This window comes from Tenrec ecaudatus, chromosome 10 (assembly GCF_050624435.1).
Source record: "Tenrec ecaudatus isolate mTenEca1 chromosome 10, mTenEca1.hap1, whole genome shotgun sequence".
In the NCBI taxonomy this organism is placed as follows: Eukaryota; Metazoa; Chordata; class Mammalia; order Afrosoricida; family Tenrecidae; genus Tenrec; species Tenrec ecaudatus.
In genome coordinates, this window is record NC_134539.1 from 19373383 (window position 1) to 19395158 (window position 21776).

The 21776-nt window shown below is 47.4% G+C and overlaps 1 protein-coding gene and 1 non-coding gene across 3 annotated transcripts in view; both read right to left on the reverse strand.

The window, feature by feature from the left end:
• The window catches only part of SLC24A2 (solute carrier family 24 member 2), a 246081-nt gene that overhangs the window by 59043 nt on the left and 165262 nt on the right, over positions 1 to 21776 (reverse strand). The window lies entirely within an intron of this gene.
• LOC142460563 (small nucleolar RNA SNORA2/SNORA34 family) lies at positions 2800 to 2933 on the reverse strand. Its single transcript, XR_012786743.1, has one exon. It is a non-coding gene; the product is annotated as a small nucleolar RNA SNORA2/SNORA34 family (small nucleolar RNA).

Here is a 21776-nt window from a genome sequence, read left to right on the forward strand (position 1 = left end):
ATAAAGACAACATGATCTGTAACGATTTCTCCTGAGGTGGCACATGCTGTTCGTGTCTGGTAAAGCCCACAAGTTCTTGCCACCGTGATGTCTGGCGTGATACTAAGCTGATTGGTGATCAATGGGACAGAGGGATGGGAGCTGGACAGAATGAATCCACGGTGGGGGAAGATAGGAGCAAGAGAAATGACAAGCAGGATCACACAGGTCACTTGGCAGTTCCAAGCGCGTGAAGAAGCAGGCAGAGGGCACGATACCTGCCAGGCTCTCTACTACTGGTTAAAGGCAGAGAAGCTCTGAGAAGGGACCCAGCCTGTGAAACAGTCGCTTTGAACACTGAGAGGAAGTGGATGAGGAGATAGGGACTCCAGCACTCCACACTGTCCCGAGGGCCAGCAGCAGTGGGGCACATCTCTAAGAGCCAGGTCCTAATGTCGTGTGGGCCAGGCCTCAGCAGATGCAAGGCGAGGGTGGTGACAGAGCTCGGACAGATGCGGCACGCACACAGGGGACATCACCCATGGTTACCTAATGAAAATGGCCTCAGCCCTTGCCTGTCGCTGGCTGGCAGCTGAAAAGGCCCGTGAAACAGGTCTCTGGATTGAAAACTCACCTGCGCAGGCACACGGCCTCCGATCAGTACCCCCCCACAGAGAATAACCAAGGTGTCCTTCAGGGTCATAGGTTCAGGGTTCAAACTAGGTCAAATCCAGACCGAGTTTCTTTGGCAGACAAGGGAGGAAGTTGAGGGATAGCTGAACAAGGGGTAGCCAGCATGTCATCCCTCTTACCTGACCTTCTCTAGCAAGGCCACCCAGCCTGGGAACTCACTCTAGAACCCAGCGGTCGGTTGGCTGGTGGTTGGGTGTTTTGGGATGACCCTGGAAGCAGGTAGTGAATACTGCCCCTTGTGGCCACTGTGCTGAAGTGAAATTTCTTATTATGCCTCCCCTACCCAAGTGTCTGTAACACCCCAAAGCTGATTGGGTGGGATTATGCAAACAGGGAGTGTGTAATGGTAGCAGAGGGATTGATGGGTCAGTTCTCCTTACCACTCCCCTGGCTATATGGATGGGCCATCTTTGACGCAGCAGCAGCAGCAGCAGCAGCAGCCAGAGAAACACAGAGAATCTTGGAAGAGCATGATCTCTGTCTGAAGTGGTGGAGGCTGCTAAGACCAGATGTATCACAGACCGTGGCTCAGAGACTTGTGGGTACCTTCTCCTTACCTGGCCCGAGATTCAGAAACTGTGGGACAGACAGAATGCCAGGCCAACTGGCTTCTTGGCCTATGGAGGCGAAGGCTAAGGGACCACATGGCTGACAGATAAGAACCAGAGAGGTGGGGTTGTGAGGGGCTCACAACCAATGAGGGACTGTATCCTTACTCTTAACTTCCCTCATAAGCCCCCCTGACCACCAGGAGTAGTGTCTGTGAGTTCTGTGTGGCCATTCACTGAAATATTGAACCCAACACAGATGTCGAGTGGCGTGGGAGGAAGGGTTGGTGATCAAATGGAGACCCAAGGATCAAGCTTGGAACGTGGCTGGCCCCTGCCTGGTTGCAACAGGGAAACCAGAAGAGGTCAGGTATGTTCACCTCCCTGCTATTTATTCAGCCACCATGCTTGCTTTCATGCTATTTGGCCAGCTGGGGTCACAGGCATTATCGATTGAATTGTTCCCCTCAGCCCCCAAAGAGGTGTTGTTAATCCTAACCTCTCTGCCCGAGGCTATCATCCCATTGGAGAATGGATTGCTTTTTGCTATGCTAATGAGATAGATGGACCCAGGAATGACCCAGTCTACCCACCTATTGCCATCTGCTCAGTGCCAACTCATGGGACCCTGGAGGACAGAGAGGACTGTGCCTCAGGGTTTCTGAAGCTATAACACTTTACAAGAACAGAGAGCCTCGTCTCTCTCTCCTGGAGCAGCTGGTGGGTTTGAACCACTGGCCTGGCTTTTAGCAGTTCAATGCGCAACCCAAGAATTAGTACAGATTGTGTCCAATCAATCACATTCGAGATCTAAAGAAGCTCAAATAAGCAAGTGAAAGAAGTAGAGACGGGGGAACAGAGTCCAAGCCCCAGGAAGATTGTCCAGGAACAGAAGCTCAGAAGAGACAAGGACCTTCCTCCAGAAATGACAGGGAAAGAAAGCCTTCCCTGAAGCCAGCACTCTCAATTCAGACTTCTAGCTACCTCCTAAACGTAGAGAAAATAAACTTCTGTTTCTTAAAGGCACCCCCTTGTGGCTTCTCTGTTACAGCAGCATGAGATAACTAAGCCAGATGCCAAGCTCCTAGGTCTACAGGAGGGCAGGAAGGTTCATCTGTGGCCCTTCCTTCCTGGGTTTGCCCTTCCTTCTGTCTCATCACCTGATTTAAAGATACCTCTGAGTTCTTGTCTACACTTTCTGTTGGACAAAATCAAGGTAAGGGTCCTGCCTGTAGCCTCAAAGATCAGTGAGTGAGAACTAGGATGCAGACCTCTTATTTTATCTCCTTTCCTTTTTTTTTTTTAAAACAGTTTTATTGGCACATAATTTATATATCATACAATTCAATAGGTTCAATCGTTTCATTAGATTAAGGAGAATTGTACAATCATTACCACATCAGTTTTACAACATCTTCCCCATGCCCCCATGTGGGGGAAGCCAGCCCCTCACACTATCATGGGTTCAGTAAGCTCAATTGTACAGTTAAAAATATATATAAAGATTATAGTAAGGTCAAAGAGTAATAGGAGAGAGATTAAAATGAAGGAATCAGACACATTTCTTTTTTTTTTTGAACTATGTTTCTTCCAACTAACTAGCCACTCCCCTCTGGGGTACAGAATAGCCAACAGACCATAGGAAGACATGACTCTTGGCTCCTGTTTGAAACCAAAAGCTACTGCAAACCATTGGTCTTGATTCAGGGCCTTGTTTATCTCCTTTCCTGAGATTCCAACTTCCAATTTTCCTTCTCTCAGCCTCACTTTCAAAGCTATTGACATTCTCAGTCAACAGGTACCAGCCAGTGCCCCACAAGGGAGCAGCATGCACGGGTCAGACCATCCAAGTCCTGATGTAGAAGACAGACAGTCAATAAAAGCATCAGCTGACTTCATTGTATTAGAAAACAACCAGAAGCAACAACAACATCGAAACTGAGGTAGAGAAATCAATCATAACCAGCATTTATTATGCAAATGTTAGCTGGTTGGGGGTGTGTGATTAACTCAATTATCTTTATATCAAAGAGCTAGGCTTATTTTGGGGTATTAGTTTGAAATGCATACACAGACCTAAAAATTAATACAGACAATGCCTTTTGGAAATGTTGTCTAACACCTCTCAAGGAGGCAGGCGCAAATCCTGGCCCTTGTCACTCTGTGGCAGGAGTATTCTCATTTGCACAGTGGGGTTCAGAGCATGGGCTTTGAAGCTACAGGTGTAGGTTTGAATCCAAGACCAGCCACTTATTAGCTGTTTGACTCTGAATCAATCGCACGCCTCTCTGTGCTGCTTTCTCAGCTGGAGTAGACGCATGTCATCCATAGGTTTGGAGTCAGGAATAAAGGAGATGACACATGATTAGCGATTATTATCGGCTCTTATTATTATTGCACATATCATCAAGAGAGTGCAGGAGACGCCACGCGACCTAAAGCAGTCCATTTAGAGAATTTGGCCTTTTACACCATTTTGCTAATAATAATAATAATAATAGTAATAATACTCCAACCCAATGGAAGAACTCCAAACTCACTGCCATCAAGCCCATTTTCTGTGGATTCCCACCGTAACTCTTTACAGGAGGAGAAAGCCTCATCTTTCTCCTGGGGAGCAGCTGGTGGTTTCAAACTGCTGACCTCGTAGTTCCAAGCTCAACACTAACTATTACACCACCAGGGCTCCCGGACCCTTTCTTCTAGAGGCTTTCAATAGATACTTGTTGTTGAGCAACAAAAGACGTGCTGCTATATTGAGGCCAGTATTTAAGGGAAACCTCTTGATCAAGCATGCTCTTCTTTTCTATCTTTGGGAATACTTAAAGGGGGGAGGGAGGGGAAGAATGTGAAAAGTAGACCTTTCCATCCTCACAGCCTCGGAGCTCCCACCTGGAACCTGGACTCCTCCCCTTTGGTATTCCAGCCAGTCTCCCCCACTAGGCTGCAGTGTCTTAGAGGCTGGAACCTAGTTCTTATTAAATCCCTCCCAGCAGGACTGAGGCCCGGGCTCTGCTTGTCCCATCCACTCTGCTCACGGTGAAACAATAAAGCATGCAACAGAAGCATGGCCCTGCCTGACAGGGAGGCCCAGCCGGTGGTTGGCTGCTCTTCTTTGAACTTGTTGAAGTTGAGGAGGCTGGCATTGCTGCCGGAGGCTTCTTGTCTATTTGCGCCCAGGGAGTCATTATCAAAGCCAGGAATTCCGGGCAAGACAGATAAGACACTGCTACTACGGATGAGCGGTGCGGCTAAGCAGGGTACCTATCTTCTTGAACCTCAATCTCTTCATCTGTAAAATGGGGCTGAGGGCAAGCAAGACCTATTCTCAGGAAGGTTCGGTGAGGATCGGAGGAGACAATGTCTATAAAGTACATGGCCCTGGAGTGGCACAGGCACATTGGGTAATTGGTGTTCCTCTTCATGTCTGCTGAAGGGATCCCATGGACACCCAAGTTAGCCAGGACAGTGTGGGTGAAAATGGCCAGTGGCCATCGAGTCCCCTCTGCATGTGTGCAGAGGAGAGTAGAATTCCGTCTATGGGGTTTTCATGGCTCTTAGCCTTCGGGAGTCAGTCCCCTGGCCTTTCTTCTAAGGCCCCTCTGAGTGAGCTCAGACCTCTGGTGTCACCCAGGGACGCCTGGTGAAATCTTTGTCAAGGGCTATTATCTGTAATCTATACTTGGCATGGGTGAGCCAATAAAACCCTTTAGACATCTTCCTCCCTTGAACATGAGGAAGACCGTCAAAAGAAAAAATTCAGTCTGGTCAAAAGGCTGCCTGGCTAATTTCCAGAACTATGTCTTTGCAGTAGTCATGTTGTTACCTAACGGTATGTATTTCCACCCCTCCCACACCCCCGAATCTGTGAATTGATTTTGCTATTGGAAAAAATTGGATTTAAAAAAAAGTTTTGTGCATAGTCAAAGGGTTGAATATCTCTGATTTCCAATTTCGTCCGCTGCAAACATAATGCTTACAATCTTTAAGTTTCTTGCAGCATTTCTGGGTTAAAATGGCACCACCCTCTTTTTTCTCTTGCCCTCATCTGTGAAAATATTAATCAAAGAAAACATGAATTATGAGTTAAACACATTTCTATGACAGCCTAATTTTAAGTTTTAAAAAAACCATCTTCAAAGCAGCTGCTCTGAAATGAATGACTTTCTATTAAATGGCTTTATTTGGTCATTATTCTTTGATATCAACTGTTCATTAAAAAAAAGAATGTTTTTAAGCTTAAGAACAAGGAAAAAGAAACCTTTAAGAGATTGAGGCTAAATGAGGAAACATCACCATTCCTCGCTTCTCACTCAAGGAATATTTTAACCTTCAAATTCGAAATGATGTACAGAAAAAGCTTTGCCGCACTGACTCAGCGCAGAAGCTGTGCTTAATGTTCAGTGGGGGAATTGATGATCGCCTGCGAAACTTCCCCAAGAGGCCCTTGAATGTGTCCGTGTTTGTCTGGGGACAGCTGCACTCAACACGTAGCACACACACACGTCGCCCCCAAACTGTGAACAGGGGTGAGTGTGCTGACGGGGTTCTTTTCACACCAGGGTCTTCCAAATCCATGCTAATGAGGCTTCCTTCTTGCTCTCCGAGATGAACACTTCTCACTTAGATTTTGGAAGCGAAGCAAGGACACTGCAAGTGGAAACAGAAGCTGAATTTGTGAGCGAGCCTCCGCCAGCCGTCGAGTTTCAAGTCGGGCATGTGATCACACACATGTGCTCGCACACATGTGCATGGCTACCTCTGAAGAGATTTATCACCTAGGTTTTATGCTCCCTGAAGCTACCCCCCCCCCTTTCATGAAATACCCATTCTTTTCAACCTCCCAGCACTCTTGGTATGGCTTGAGACTGCTGGTATTTCCAAACCCTCAACCTTCACTTCCCAAATATCCTTTCTTACTCTTGCCTGTCGGCTGAACCATCGTGAGGAGGCGCAGGACCGGACAGGGTTTGGTCCTGTTTTGCAGAAGGTTGCTGTGAGACAGAACTGACTCGACGGCAGCTAGCAGCAGCCTCGGAGGCTCTCGCTTCCAAGAAATATTGATATGACCCCGGTGGCCAACGTAGGACGCCTCAGTAGCACGTTCAGGACCTCAGTGTCCCAGGTATGCTGACACAACTCCAACAAACCATTTCAGTTGGCACCTCATTTCAAATTGCAATACGCCCTGGGGACCAATGTGCAGCCCTTGGTTTAAAAGCCCTTCGCTCAGTCCAGTTTTACTATAAACATTCTAAGTTCAGTGCTGAATGGCTGAGATCAAGGAGTCAGGTTCACTTATTTTTCTCCCTTGAAATCTACATCCCTCACCTGGTGTAGGTACCTCAAGCTCGCTTATCTCTGGCTTAGAAGTAGACTGAGTCCCATCAACGCAGACTCCCCTGGGACCTGCAAGGTGGAGCCTCTATCAGGTAGACTGAGCTGTAATGACCCAGTTACTAATTCACTCCTTCCCACATGATTCGGCTCAGTCAGCTCTGCCATCACAGACACCACGGGGGAGCTTTTGGTGTCGCTTTATACTTTTTTGGGGGGGAGAGACAGAAGTTGCCAATAGTTGTAACTGTCCCAATTATCTTGTGGAGAAATAGCTGGGTTATGGAAAATACAATAGAAGGTTCTGACTGTGCATTAGGAGCACCAAGGGAGGTGCCGATATAATTATGTGGGAATTATCATCCTTGAACAGTGAACAATAATGTGTGGTCATTACTGTGGAACATCCAGATGGTTCCTAATGAAATGCCCAAGTGAGTCCCTAGATACTCTGACTTCTTATAAATTTGTCACCTAATTTGCAGCCCAGCTCCTCTGTGGTGTTGCTTAGCAATAGCAGTGGTTACTGATTTCTGTCCTGTGAGAAGCTGACTCAGGCTAGATTTCACCACATTTGACATGCTCTGGATGATCAAGCAAGAAAAATTGGACCTGGACACGCTATTCTGCAACTTTCCTTTGGACGGGGGCTGGGAGAGAGGAAGAGAAAAGGATGGAACGAGCAGGTTTCTAGCAAGGATTCCCAGGGAAAACAATGAGCAACCCAGGCAAGGGAGTCAACACAAAAGAGTTGATTCCAATTCACAGCTCCCCTATGTAGAGGGGTTCTGAGGCTAAATCTTTACTGGTGCAGAAAGCCCCATCTTTCTCCCTCGGAGCAGCTGGTGCACATATTTAATGAATGCTAGCATTCTTAAATATATGCTCATTATTCATATGCCTTTACATATTGGCTTTCTTTCAAATAAACCTGGAAGCTCCCGCTGACAGCATTCCTCTGATCTTCACAACCAGGAAGATGAGCCTGATAATCCAGAGACCCTGTCACTCTAATGTGGAACAGAGAGAGTTTATAGCTTTAGCGCTGCACTCAATAGACATGGGTTCTAATTCAGACTTTACTTATTAGTTGTGTGCCCTTGTGGTAAGATGCCTTTCAATACCTTGGTCTTCTCATCTATAAACTAGGGGTAATATTTGTATGCCTTTACTGTCTTGTTGTAAGGGGTCTCACACAGTGCCTGGAACTTTGGAAGCCCTTAATATGTGGGAACTATCATTCTCTGGTTGGGTCAACATCCAGTGAGTGATAAATTGATTAATGTGGTAGTTACATAATCTGGTATCAACTTGACAGAGTGAAGGGGTGGAGTCTAGCCTGTCGATCAGGTCATAGCCTGATGGTACCTCTCTATGGGCACGGCCTTCTCATAAGGAGGATCCTGGGAACCTCTGTCTCTCTCTGCTTTACCTTCCTGTTGGCAAGTCGGTTGGCTGACACCTGCCAACACCTTGCGATGCTTCCACTTCCACTGGATCCACAAGATTCTGCACCCACCAGCCTGTGATCTTCCCGAATTCTGCATCACTGCATGTAGGTGTGTGAGTCTGAAGAGGGATTTATGGACTAGTATTGGACGCATGAACTAGTTTTGGACATATGGACTTAAGTTGCACTGGCCTGGGATGTTTTCTTGATATTTAATGACTTCTTGATAATAAAGCTCTTTCGTATACATATATGAGTATCTCTGGATTTGCTTCTTTAGTCAACCCAGCCTAACACAATCAGGTTAATGTAATAAATCATAGTAAGTGGCCACTTAGTACTAAAATATTGTTTTAACATTCTTTTCATGAGCTTATATTGGAGATGGGAAATTCAGTCAACATAGAAGAATGATGAGATAATGACAAAGAGCCATTGTGAGGGTCGTGCGGCACAGGGCAGTGTTTCATTCTGTTGTGCAGAGTGTTGCTATGGGGCCATATTGACTCGATGGCACCTAATAACAACAATGACGGGGATACAATTGGGAGGCGTCATGACTGGGTGGATTGTGAGTGCGGTTTACAGAAGCAGATGCATCATGTGAGGCTCTGCCTTATGGGTCTTATCTGCCTGTTCATGGGTAATGTAACCCAGCTCCTGTTTCCATGGAAGACAACCCTGCACCTATTTGTAGACACCACCTGTGAGGTTGTTAAACAGGGGAGGCAAAACCAGGCAAGGAATATGTAATGTTTTGCCACTTTTAAGACCGATAATAAATTTATAGACTTCCTTAGTTAAAGGAATGAATTTATAAACTTCCTTAGTTAAAGTCTATAAATGGTGAATCTTTTTTGTATAATCTGACACTGGTATATAGAGACATCATTTAGTGGATGTACAATGCAGTGGTAGAATTTCCAGCATTTTAGGCCAATGCACCATCAAGGGAGCCACCACCTATCTATCACAGAGGGCTAGTGTGTTGCTGTGATGCTGAATGTGTTACAGAGGAGCTTCCAGATTAAGACAGACTAGGAAGAAATGGTTGGCTAGCTAATTCGGAAAACCAACCAGTGAAAATCTCATAAACCTCCACAGTCTGCTCAGCAACCCGTCATGGGCATGGCCCAGAACCAGGTCGTATCTCATTCTGTTGTACAAGTCAGAGGCCTGCTGGATGGCAGCTGACACAACTCAGGGAAAGAGATGATCCGAGGGTCTGAATGTTTTGATTTTCAAAGGGAAAACTCACAGGGACTGCTTGCTGGGAAAAATAGTCTTGACTATTTTTCTATTAAAAGCATGGCTCTGAGGGATCAGGTATCAGGCATCAATGAACAAAAAATCTTATCATTGTAAATGAAGGTGAGTGCAGAGTGGAGACTCAAGCCTATCTGTAGGCAACTGGACACCCCCTTACTGAAGGGTTGAGGGTAGGAAATGAGCTAGTCAGGGTGCAGGGTAGCAATGATGAAACATATAACTTTCCTCTAGTTCTTAAATGCTTCCTCTCCCCACTATCATGATCCCAATTCTACCTTACAAATCTGGCTAGAACAGAGGATGCACAACGGTACAGATAGGAACTGGAAACACGGAATCCAGGACAGATGATTCCTTCAGGACCAGTGGTGAGAGTGGCGATAGCGGGAGGGTAGAGGGAAGGTTGGGTAGAAAGGGGGAACTGATTACAAGGATCTACATATAACCTCCTCCCTGGGGATGGACCACAGAAAAGTGGGTGAAGGGAGACGTCAGAGAGTGTAAGATATGACAAAATAATAATGTATGATTATGAAGGGTTCATGAGGGAGGGGGGAGTGGGGAGGGAAGGGGAAAATGAGGAGCCGATATTAAGGGCTCAAGTAGGAAGCAAATTTTTTGAGAATGATGATGGCAACAAATGTCCAAATGTGCTTGACACAATGGATGTATGTTTGGATTGTGATAAGAATTGTATGAGCCCCCAATAAAATGATTTAAAAAAAAGAAAAAAAGACGCATGGCTCTGGGGTCCATCAGGGCTGGGTTTGGTTGTGGCTTCATCGGTTATTTCCCTTGTGTCCTTGGGAAGGACACTAACTCCCTGCCTTGGGCTTTTCAATGGCCTTACATGTATGACAGCTGGACAGTGAGTAAGGAAGGCTCGAGAAGAATTGGCACATTTGAATTACAGGGTTGGTGAAGAATACTGGGAGTGCCATGGTATGCCAGACACACACACACACACACACACACACACACGCACGCACGCACAAGTCTATTTTGGAAGAAGTATGGTCAGAATGCTCCTTAGAAGCGAGGATGTCGAGATTTCATCTGACATACTTTGGACACGTTATATGGATGGGCAGTCCCTGGACAAAAGGACAAAAGAGGTCAGAGAAAATGAGCAAGACCCTCCAGGGGATGGGTCCACACAGAGACTGCAACAACGGGCACACAGGTAACAGCAATCGTGAGGATGGCGCAGGACCGGCAGTGCTTTGTGCTGCTGTGCACAGTGTGGCTGTGAGTTAGCACCGACCCAACAGCACCTGACCACACCAACCACCTTCCGTGCGCTTGTCTGTCATCTGGTTGCCATAGAAGTTCCTGTCTCATAAGACGGATGCGATGCACCAATGACCCGCTTCATGTAAAATGGTGTCCAGTAAGTGCCCGATAAATATTAGTTCTTCCTATTGTCGTTATTATTGCTTTCATGTGCATAAATGCAGAGTTTAGATTGGATACCCATCATTCTTTCTGAGCTCGTCAATTTTAGATGGAGTTTCAAGAAGGAAAATCGCATTGTTCGAGAGGGTGACTAGTACATGGTAACGCTGGTTTGAATAGCAAATACTGTCTGCGACCATCATGCAACATTTAGAATTTATTTCTTATTTCAAAACAGCTGTTAGAGTGCTTCTAGTAGCAAGTTTCTGAGGCGCATTCTCAGTAAAAGTGTTTGGGGTGGGTTGTAGGGTGAGGAGCTAACATTTCACTAATGACACTTGATAACATTTTGGGTTTACTTTTGTATATCTGCAAAAAGACTTTTTTTTGCTCCCCCCCACCCCGAGTCAATCCTATCAAATCTGGTGTGGTGATGTAAACACACTTATTATCAGTCTTAAAAGTGGTAAACATTCCACAGCTTCTCCTGATTGTCCCTTCCCTGTGTAACGACCTCCCAGGAGGTAGCTGGGCGCAGGGTTGTCTTCCATGGAAACAAGGGCTGGGTTACATGCCCATGAACAGGCAGATAAGACCAAGACCCAGGAGGCAGAGCTGAACATGGGTCACGCCTCTGCTTCCGTAAACCACAGTCGCAGTCCACCCAGTCATGACGTCCTCCCAATTGTACCCCCGTCGTTGTTGCTATTCGGTGCTATCAAGCCGGTCCAGACCCATAGCAAGGCTATGCACAACAGAATGAAACACCGCCCGGTTCTGCACTACCAACACAATCGTTCCTGCACCTGAGCCCATGGTTACAGCCACCGTATCCATCCATGTCCTTGAGGGGTGCCCTCTCTTTCATTGCCTCTCTACTTTACCGATAATGATGTCCTTCTCACACCATGTCCAGAGAACATGAGACGAAGTCTAGCCATCCGTGCCTCTAAGGAGCACTCTGGCTGTACTTTGGCCAAATCTTCCAACACAGATTTGTTTGTCCTTTAGGCAGTTCATGGGACTTTCAATAATCCACTCCCTGCACATCCTCGATTCTGACCTATTTGCTCTGTTCATCCCACCCTGCCTTAGTCTGCGGTCTTGCCTAAGCCACTGCAATCGGCTTATCTGACCTCTCTTTTTCTCACCTGTCTATGCCTTGCCCCCTTCACACTGTCACCAGAGTAATCCTCCAAAATGCAGAAGGAGAATACAACATGTCGATTTTTTTAATAGTGGAATTTTATTACTTTTTCTGATTTATTAAATTCTTCACAAACTGGATTTGATTTCCCCTTATCCAGGTAGATTTCTTTCTTTCTTTAAGATAATTTTATTGGGGGCATCTACAACTCTTATAATCATCCATACATCAATTGTATCAAGTATATTTGTACATATGTTGCCACCATTGTTTTCTAAACACTTACATTCTATTTGAGCCCTTGGTATCAGGTCCTCTTTATTCCCTTCCACCCTTGTGACTCCTACATAAATTCTAAATTATTATTATTTTCATATCTTACAACAACCATTGTCTCCCTTCCTCCATGGTTTCTGTTGTTCATCCTCTGGGGGTGGTGGTGGTGGTTATATGTCAATCATTGAAATCGGTTCCCCTTTCCTCATGTCTTCTACCTGCTTCCCCCTACCCTCCTGGTATCCATACTCCCATTTCTGTTCTGGAGGGGTTTTATCTGACCTGGAGTCCATGTGTCGTGAGCTCTCACCTGTACCAGTGTACAGGTTCTGGTCTACCCCAAAGTGGAAGGCAGGACTGGGGTCATGATGGTGGGGCGGGGGCGGGATGAGGAAACCTCAAGGAACCAGAAGAATATTGTGTGCTTTATCAGTGCTAAACTGCACCCTGGTTGACTCATCCCTTCCTTGTGACCCTTCTCTGAGGGGATGTCCCACTGCCTACAGATGGGTCTTGGGTCTCTGCTCTGACTCCCCCTCGTTTTCAACAATATGTTTCTGATTGTTTGTTTTGAGCCTTCTGATGCCTGTTTCCTGCTCCCATCAACACCTCAGGATCACACAGGCTGGTTTGCTTCTTTCATGTGGGCTTGCTGCTTCTCTGCTACACAGCTGCTTGTTCACCTTCAAGCCTTTAAGAACCCAGATGCTATCTCTTTTGATAGCCGGGCACCGTCAGTTTTCTTCACCACATTTGCTTGTGCACCCATTTTGTCTTCAGCAATCATGCAGGGAAGGTGAGCATCACAGAATGCCAGGTTGTTAGAACAAAGTGTTCTTGCATTGAGGGAGGGCTCGAGCAGAGACCCAAAGTCTGTCCACTCAGGTCACTATCTTTCATGTCCCTGTCCTTAGGGTCAGTTACTTGCCTTCGCTGTGCCACTTCTGTTTCAAGTATGCATTTTGTTAGTGTGCTCCCCACGGGGACTTTTTTCGACATGGTTTCTGCCTTTAGAAACTTCATACTCATCTTGTTAATTCCAGCAGCCCGCAGAGTTCCTGCCACTGTTGAATGAAACATCCATTGGCTAGTGCTCCGTCAATCTTCTTCAGCGTGGTTGCCATTGGCAGTGACATCTGTGATTCCTTCCATGTTAGTGTTCTAACAGCAGTTTCAACTCTCCTGTCCTTAAGGTATCTGCGGGGAGGGAGCCTAGGGAAATATATGTCGCTTTGACTTCGGGGAAGCCCTTCATTGCATCTGTGACGTGTGAGGATTGATGCCAGTGGAAAGAGAGCCCGAGGAGAGCCCTCGATATGCATGAGACAAAATGGTGGCTCTGGCTTGGATGAGCTGATGATCTCAATTGGCTCACAGAGGTCCTGCATATCGACTAGAGAATAGTGTGGGCGTTCCTGGATCCCATCGTTTAGCCTGGAAGGTCTCTGCATTCTGTGTCGTAGAACAAATCAGTGAGAAATACTATCAAGCGGGTGCATGAGCAGAGCTGAGTTTCTACACTCATTCCAGATCATATCATAAAGAGCACACAAGAATAATGCCTAGGCGGGATAAACAATCTGGAAGAGAAAACAACGGGACCGACGGTTCCGGGGGTGGGAAACGGGAGAGGGGAAGGTGGGGGAAAGGAAGTGGTGTTAACAAACCCAGGGGCAAGGGAACAACAAGTGATCCAAAGTCTGTGGCGAGGAGGATGTAGGCTATCCGATAGGGCTTGATCAAGGGCCATGTAACTGAGAGGAATTACTGAAACCCAAATGAAGGGTGAGCATGATAATGAGACAAGAGGAAGGTAAAAGGAAATAAAGGAAAGAACTAGGAGGCAAAGGGCATTTACAGAGGTCAAAATACAGGCATGTACATATGTAAATATATTTATATATGATGATGGGGAAATAGATCTATGTGCAAATATTTATAGGTTTAGTATTAAGATAGCAGATGGACATTGGGTCTCCACTCAAGTACTCCCTCAATGCAAGAATACTTTGTTTCATTAAACTGGCATTCCATGATGCTCACCTTCCAAACATGATCACTGGAAACAAAGCTGGTGCATAGCAAGTGTGGTGAAGAAATCTGATGGTTCCCGGCTACCAAAAGATATAGCATCTGGGGTCTTAAAGGCTTGAAGGTAAACAAGTGGACATCTAGCTGAGAAGGAACAAGGCCCACATATAAGAAGCACACCACCCTGTGTGATCATGAGGTGTTAAAGGGATCAGATATTAGGCATCAAAGAATAAAACATCATATCATTGTAAATGAGGGGGAGTGCAGAGTGGGGACCCAAAGCCCATCTGTAGAAAACAGAAGGGTCATGGGGAGGAGATAAGCCAGTCAGGGTGCAGTGTAGCAATGATGAAACATACAACTTTCCTCTAGTTCTTAAATGCTTCCCCCCCTCCCCCACCACTGTCATGATCCCAATTCTACCTTACAAATCTGGATAGACCAGAGGATGTACACTGGTACAGATGGGAACTGGAAACACAGGGAATCCAGGACACATGATCCCCTCAGGACCAATGGTGAGAGTGGCGATACTGGGTGGGTGGAGGGAAGGTGGGGTAGAAAGGAAGAACGGGTCACAAGGATCTACATATGACCCTCTCCCTGGGGGATGGACAACAGAAAAGTGGATAAAGGGAGATGTCAGTCAGTGTAAGACATGACAAAATAATAATTTATAAATTATCAAGGATTCATGAGGGAGGAGGGGTGGGGAGGGAGGTAAAAAATGAGGAACTGGTACTAAGGGCTCAAGTAGGAAGCAAATATTTTGAGAATGATGATGGCAACCATTATACAAATGTGCTTGACACAATAGATGCATGTATGGATTGTGATAAGAATTGTAGGAGCCCCCAATACGATTTAAAAAAAATTACACACACACACAAAGAATCATGCCTAGGCAAGGAGAAGAAAAATAAAACAAAACAAAATCAAAACCTCTGCTATCAGGGGGGAAAGGGGCCAAGAGATAAGAGAGGGGAATGAGAAAGCAAGGTAACCTGAGAAGATAATGATCTCAAAGGCAAAATGTCTGCAATACTGGAAGAAAATGAATGCCAGCGACGGAGTAATAATTCAAAGTAAAACTGTCCTTGCAATTCCTGCGGAGTCCATGTCCAGTCATAGCCACCCTACAGGCAGAGCTGAACGGCCCCGGAGGGCTTCCATGGCAGGCGTCTCTAGGAAAGCCACACCTTTGTCTTGTAGAGTAGTCGGCAGGTGAGCAGTCAAGCGCTTCCCCGCTGCACCACCAGGGAGGGACCTGACACTCTAGTAGTGGCCAGGATTTCATTTTCCTGACCACTTAGATGCCCCATCACAATGGAAATCCTCATCCAAAATGATGAAGATCTCCTGGACTGGGATGACGTAGAAAGCATTCTCTGGATGGTGCCTGTTGGAAGGACTGGTCCATTTGCCACACCCCGTGGCCATCAAACCCATCCTGACTCCTGGTCACCCCTGTGCATCAGAGTAGAACTGCGCTCCATCGAGTTTTCAGGAGCTGCTCTTAGGGTAGTAATTTCCTGGATCTTTCTTCTGGGGTGTCTGGGTGGACGCCAACTGCCAGTCTTCCAGTTAGCGTCCAGGGAGTCCCTGTACCACCCGGTCCTTCTCACTGACCGACGTTTGACCTCGGTCATCGTTAGGTGCCACTAAGTGGATTTCAAGGGCTAGCATGTCCATGTGACAGTGTAGAAATGTCCCCCAGGGCTTCCTTGGCTGTGATCGGTGGCAGCAGATTGTCAGATCTTGCTCCTGTGGAACCACCGAGTAGGCCCCGATCGCCAGTGTTTAGTTAGCACGTAAGCGAAAGTACTGAACCGTTGTGTCTCCAGGACACCTCCATTGACGGTGACTTGTATTTAAATACTGTACGGGAGCAAGTGGGACCATGGAAATGAGTTGGAATCCAGGATGTAATGATAAGGTAACAGATTAGGGTATGTTTCACAATTAATTGCACCATTGGGTAAGTATCAAAGGGCTGAGAATGAAGTAGAGACCTGGCTGCTGGGACCTTCTCATACCTAAGCATCCAACTGGTGGCCCCAAGATGGCTCAGGGCAATGAAGAGATTACCACAGTAATGGTGTTTCCAGATTCCTAATCAAACCGTTGGAAAAGGATTTGTTTTTAGCCTGCTAAATATCTTGAAGCTGTGGATCTCAGATGCAATCTGGAATTCTTGAAAATAAGTTTAGTGCCATGCCACGTGGTTTCCTTTGCCTTATGCGAAGGATAGGTGAGCTTAGCAACTACAGAAATGGTAATTACAGAGTTTCAGGGAAACTTCTGCGCGACTAAAGGCCAGATTGACCGACTTCTCAGTTCACATGGTATCTCGCAGACAGGCAAGTCGGGATCTGAAAAAGTGGCATATGGTAAGAGGCTTCTTCTTAAAGGAGAAATAGAGGACAGATAATTCAATGATTTACTTCTGAACCATGGAAGCTGCTGAAAACACGATGGGTGCAAGGAAAAATTAGATGGCCCATATTTACAAGGAACGGAGGCAGTTTTATGAGCTTTGTGAACAGCACTCGACTGGATATACTTAAAAGCCTCATGAGACAGATCCTAATACTGGCTTCTGAGAAGTCCGCCATTGAAAACCCTACACATGGATCAAACCCTACACATGGATCAAACCCTACACATGGAACAAAGACGTGGCCACATCCGCAGGGATGCCTCATTGTTCCTTCCTTCCTTCCTCCTGGTCTGCTGCAAGTCGAATGTCGTTAACATCAATTTTGAGGCCACAGGCCTTTGTGACCTCCACTTCAAGGCAAACCTTCTGAGAAGAGGGGATAAAACAAAACCCCACTCTCCACGCTCAAAAAGCATTCATTCCAGCAAGAACACCGCCATTCCCTTCATGCTCCAAATGAAATTGATTTTTAATGTGTACAAGTCAGAGAGAGAGAGAGAGAGAGATTCAATTTTTGGCTGTCTTTGGCATTCATAGGGGAGAGGCACTTCAGCAAGGCCCAAAGCGAGGAGCTAGTTAACACGCTGGGCTTTGTTCCATGCGAGGCATCAACAGTGCGAACTCCTCCACTTGGGCACCTCGAGTCCTGCTATCTTATTAAAAACATGGCCCGGCAGTTGGAGTTTATGCTCCTCCGAGAAGATTTGCCTCTCCACGTGCCAAGCAGATGCTCATTCTTGCCAATAAAAACTGCTCTATGACTTGGAAGAGGAGAGGTTTAAAATGCTGACTTTTCTGGGGCACTTTCTTCCACATTTCCAACAAAATGAGCAGACAATCATTTTATTTCCGGATCAAATGATGATTTATGAAAGCTCATTCTGAGGCCCTCTTTTACAGAAGCAGTGGAGATAAGCACTGTTATTTCCTCTTGGATGCGGCCATCAGGAAACTGACACGTTACCTTGACCGAATGTACTGTCCAAGACCCCTTTAAAGTGCTGAGGATCAAAGCAGCCACTCTGAGCACGGAACGGCGCCTGACCCCACGCAGGCTCTTTCCAACCGCCACACACACGTGAAAGCCAGCCGACGGGTGAGGAAGGAAGCCCTGAGGGGAATGCAGGTATGTGAGTGAGGGGGCTGGCGATGACTACTGGAAGTGTCATGGACTTCCCCAGGAACAAACAACTCTGTCTTGGAGGAAGTACAGACAGATGCTCCTTAGAGGGGAGGAAGGGAGGCCTGGACTCACAGACTTTGGGCATATCACCAGGAGGGACCAGTCTTTGGAAGAGGACATCGTGCTTGGTCAAGGTTCAGCAAAAAAAAGAAAAAGGGAAGACCCTCCATGAAATGGATCGACACAATGGCTGCAGCAGTGGGCTCAACCACGACCCTTGGGAGGGTGGGGCAGGCCTGCACTGTTGAACACGGGGTCGCTGGGATGTGGAGCCAGCTCAATGGCACCCAACAACATTTCTGCACCAGTGGGAAGCACTGGGCTCTAAAGTGGAAGTCAGGACACTGTGTGACTATGGACAAGTGGCAGGACCTTTCTGAACCTCAGTGTTCACAGAGGGAAGGCTGGTACAGTGATTTCCCGAGCCATGATGGAGGGATACCAGAGATGGCTACCAGGCTTATGACCTCAGAAAGAGCCACTCCCGTTTCCCCTTCTCACCACCTCTTAGACCTTCCATTTCCCACATTCAAACCACACACCCGCAGGTAGATTCTCTCCCCTCAACCCTCCTCTGCCCTAGGGACCCTGTAGAGGAGACTGTGGATGTAAGCCTGGCCGCAAACAGCCACATGCCCGAGTGAGTGAGTCTCCCACAATACACAGGGTTTGTTTTGGAGTCCCTGCGCTAAGCCGGTCCCTCTCCTTTGATCTTGACGCTTCCTCTGCCTGCCCACGCTCCTCACCCCACTTCACGAGAGCCCACCTTCTCCAGCCTGTCACCTCTCCTGCAGAGTTCAAATTTACTAGTCCTCCACCATCACGCGTGCTAATTCTTTAAAACAAGTCTCTCCCTTCCTCCCTCCCTTCTTTCTCTCTCACTCGATAGTCCCTGAGGAGCATGATCTTGGACAAACGTCAGTCAAGTTTCCCCTGAGAAACAGAATTAGTAGGGTGCATGTACAGGAGGAGGTTTGTGGGAAGATGGAGTTTAAAGATAGTGGGATTTCCCCATGAACGTTTTGAAGCTCTCTCGAATACGTATACATCTGAGCCCCATCCAGTCACTTCCAATGCGTAACCCAAATCCTACCGCCAGGGAGTCCAGTCTGCCTCATAGAGGGTCCCCGAGGCTGTTCATCCCCTGAAAGGAGCAGCAAGCCCCATCTTTCTGGGTTTGGATTGCGACCCTGTGTTAGCAGTCCGATGCTTCCCCTACCGTCCCCGCCACCTGTGCCAGGTTTCCGAGACTGTCAATGTCTGTGGAAGCAGACAGACTTATCTTGTTCCCACAGAGTGGCTGGGGGGTTGAGGTTAGCCCAATGCTCAGCCCACAGTAACGACAGCACTCCTACATGCCCAAGAGATCTGAGTGTCTCTGCATGTATGTGTAGACAATGACCTGCTGATGCATATCTTCCTAATGGCGGCTGCATGGGAGAAAGACGAGGCCGTGTGCTTCTGTAAAGATGAGAGCCTGGGAAGCCCGACGGGGCCGCTATGAGTCGTTATCGGCTTGATGGCACCAGGTCTTGGGTTCTGTGTCCATGGGTCTCTATCTCTAGATTGATAGAGACCTATACAGAACTTACATAGAACCCACCCTATTGGTTCGGTGGGCCTGAGTGATCCTCCAGGCACATGGTCCTGGCAGGCAGTCCATAAGCGCTCTGTATAGGTTGACTCCAGAAATGGCGGGAGCAGAGCCCACCTCCCCCGAGAACTTACTCCAGGCAGCCACTGTGCTCAGCGCCATCAGCACCACAAGGTTTGGCAGACTCGGTTTTTAAATCTGCACTTGTCATGACGTGATGCTGCTCCCAACAATGTGTGATTTCACTGCACCAAGAATGTGGCTTCCAGGACAAATGCTGCAGGATCCCGCTTATAGGAAGTCCCTAGACTAGGCACACACGTAGAGACCACAGCTTATTATGGGTTGCCTATAGAAGACCCAGCTGCTTCATAAGGATGACAGTCATGAAAACCCAACGGAGTACTTCCCCTCTGCACCCAGGAATCCCCCCAGAGTCAGGAGGGACTGACCAGTCCTCCCTTGGGGCGAGGGAGCCGGGAAAGGGGAAGCCACTGCTCAGGAGTCATGGCAGTTCTGCCAAGGTTGATCGGGGGGAACATCTGGAAATGAATATTCATGCTGGTTGCACAACACGCTAAACACAATCAAAGTCACCGAATGCTGCAGGTGAAAAATTTCAGTGGGTGAACACTTAGGTACAGCTATTTTTACCACAATGCACCAGCAATGACAAAGGGGTCCCCAAGCCACATAAGCACAAAGGGGTCCCCGAGCCACATAAACGGTTAGGGGCTGGGCTAGTAGTGGGAAGGCTGATGTTTTGAGGTGCGGGCCATCTGTTTCTGACAGATCACAGCCTTGAAAACCCCAGGGGAGCACTTCTATGACTTGATGGCAACCACCACCTCCTCCTCCTCCTCCTCCTCCTCTACCACCACCACCACCTTCTTCATCACCTCCACCGCCTCGAACTCCACCACCACCACCTCCACCTCCACCACCACCACCACCACCACCGCCACCGCCACCGCCACCGCCACCGCCACCACCTCCACCTCCTCCACCACCACCACCACCACCACCACCACCACCACCACCTCCTCCTCCATCACCTCCAGCACCTTGAACTCCACCACCACCACAAGCACCCCCCACCTCCTCTTCCTCCTCCTCCACCACCACCACCACCACCACAATAATAAAGGAATGAGTGCCTGGCTCCTTTAAATAGCCAATTCTAATGCTTCAGGACTTTTCCTTCACAGTATTTCATGCAAGAGCAAGAAACAGATCTCTTTTGGGCAGCGCGGTTAGCTGTCCCACAGAGCCCCTCTGGGCATGCCAGTGGAGACCCTAACTAGCGGCCTTGCCCTCCCTTCTGACTCAAGTGCTTCAGCCAGAGCGTCTAACAGCAGCTGCGTCCTGACCTGCTGCGCAGTGAGTTCACGGCTGGCAAAAGACCTCCCTCTTGGTTCTTCTTTGTCAAAAGTGTCTTTGCTCTCACTGACTCTTCCACAGGAATTTACAAATCATGCTCTAGCATTGCAGAAACTAGCCGATTAGGGGTGGATCACCTTTCGGGCTCAATTGGAGGGGAATAGACATCCTTATTTCACATTTATTTCCATCGTTTTATGTTCTTCAGTAAAATTTATATTATCTCCCCTATACAATTCTTAAACATTTCCTTCAGACTAAACTTTGGTACCTTATTGTTGTCCGTATGTCTGTGTGTGTGTGTGTGTGTGTGTGTGTGATATCTTTCTTTTATGCTTGTTGTGTGTGCTATAGTTGTCTACAGGGGGAAAGGTTATTGGAGTGAAGCCAGGGGTAGAGGATTTAGCATCAGTGAACTCTTAGCTCTAACAGGTTTTTAGAAAGTGGTCACTACCTATTCTTGCCTGTGGGAATTCCCTTGAACAATGGGTGATGCTGTTTTTAAAGAAAGTTTGAAAAACCCGTGACCTTGAGAACAGAAAAGACAGTGACTGGAAAGATACTCGCTACTCATTTGCAGTTTCTCCACTCAGGATGTTCTGGAACTCCGGCCCCCAAAGCCCGTGTTCACTTCCATTGCCAAGTCCGACTGACAAAGCCATGGAAGAGTCGACAACAGGATGTCACAGTGGGTCCTGAATGGGGAACCGATGGAGCAAAACCTCCCTTCAGGAAGGCAGGACAAATGCTCCCAAGACGCACCTCAAACCAAGCTGAACTACCATGGCAAAAATGTGTTGGCCGGGAAGTGACAGCAGCAGAGACAGGCTGTGCTAATGCGACGTGAGGTGAGCAGGGGGGATGTTTGCTCCGTTTCAAACGGCAAGTGGGGCAGGTATCATACTATGAAGATGGATCACTTTCAGACACTGCATTACGAGATCCTGCCGGTGACAGCATGAAAAACAAGTGCAGATTAAGCCTGAGGGCAGGCTGTTCCAAAGTGTCTCAAGCCTGTAATTCAAGAATCCCTCAGTCCAATGATTGGGCC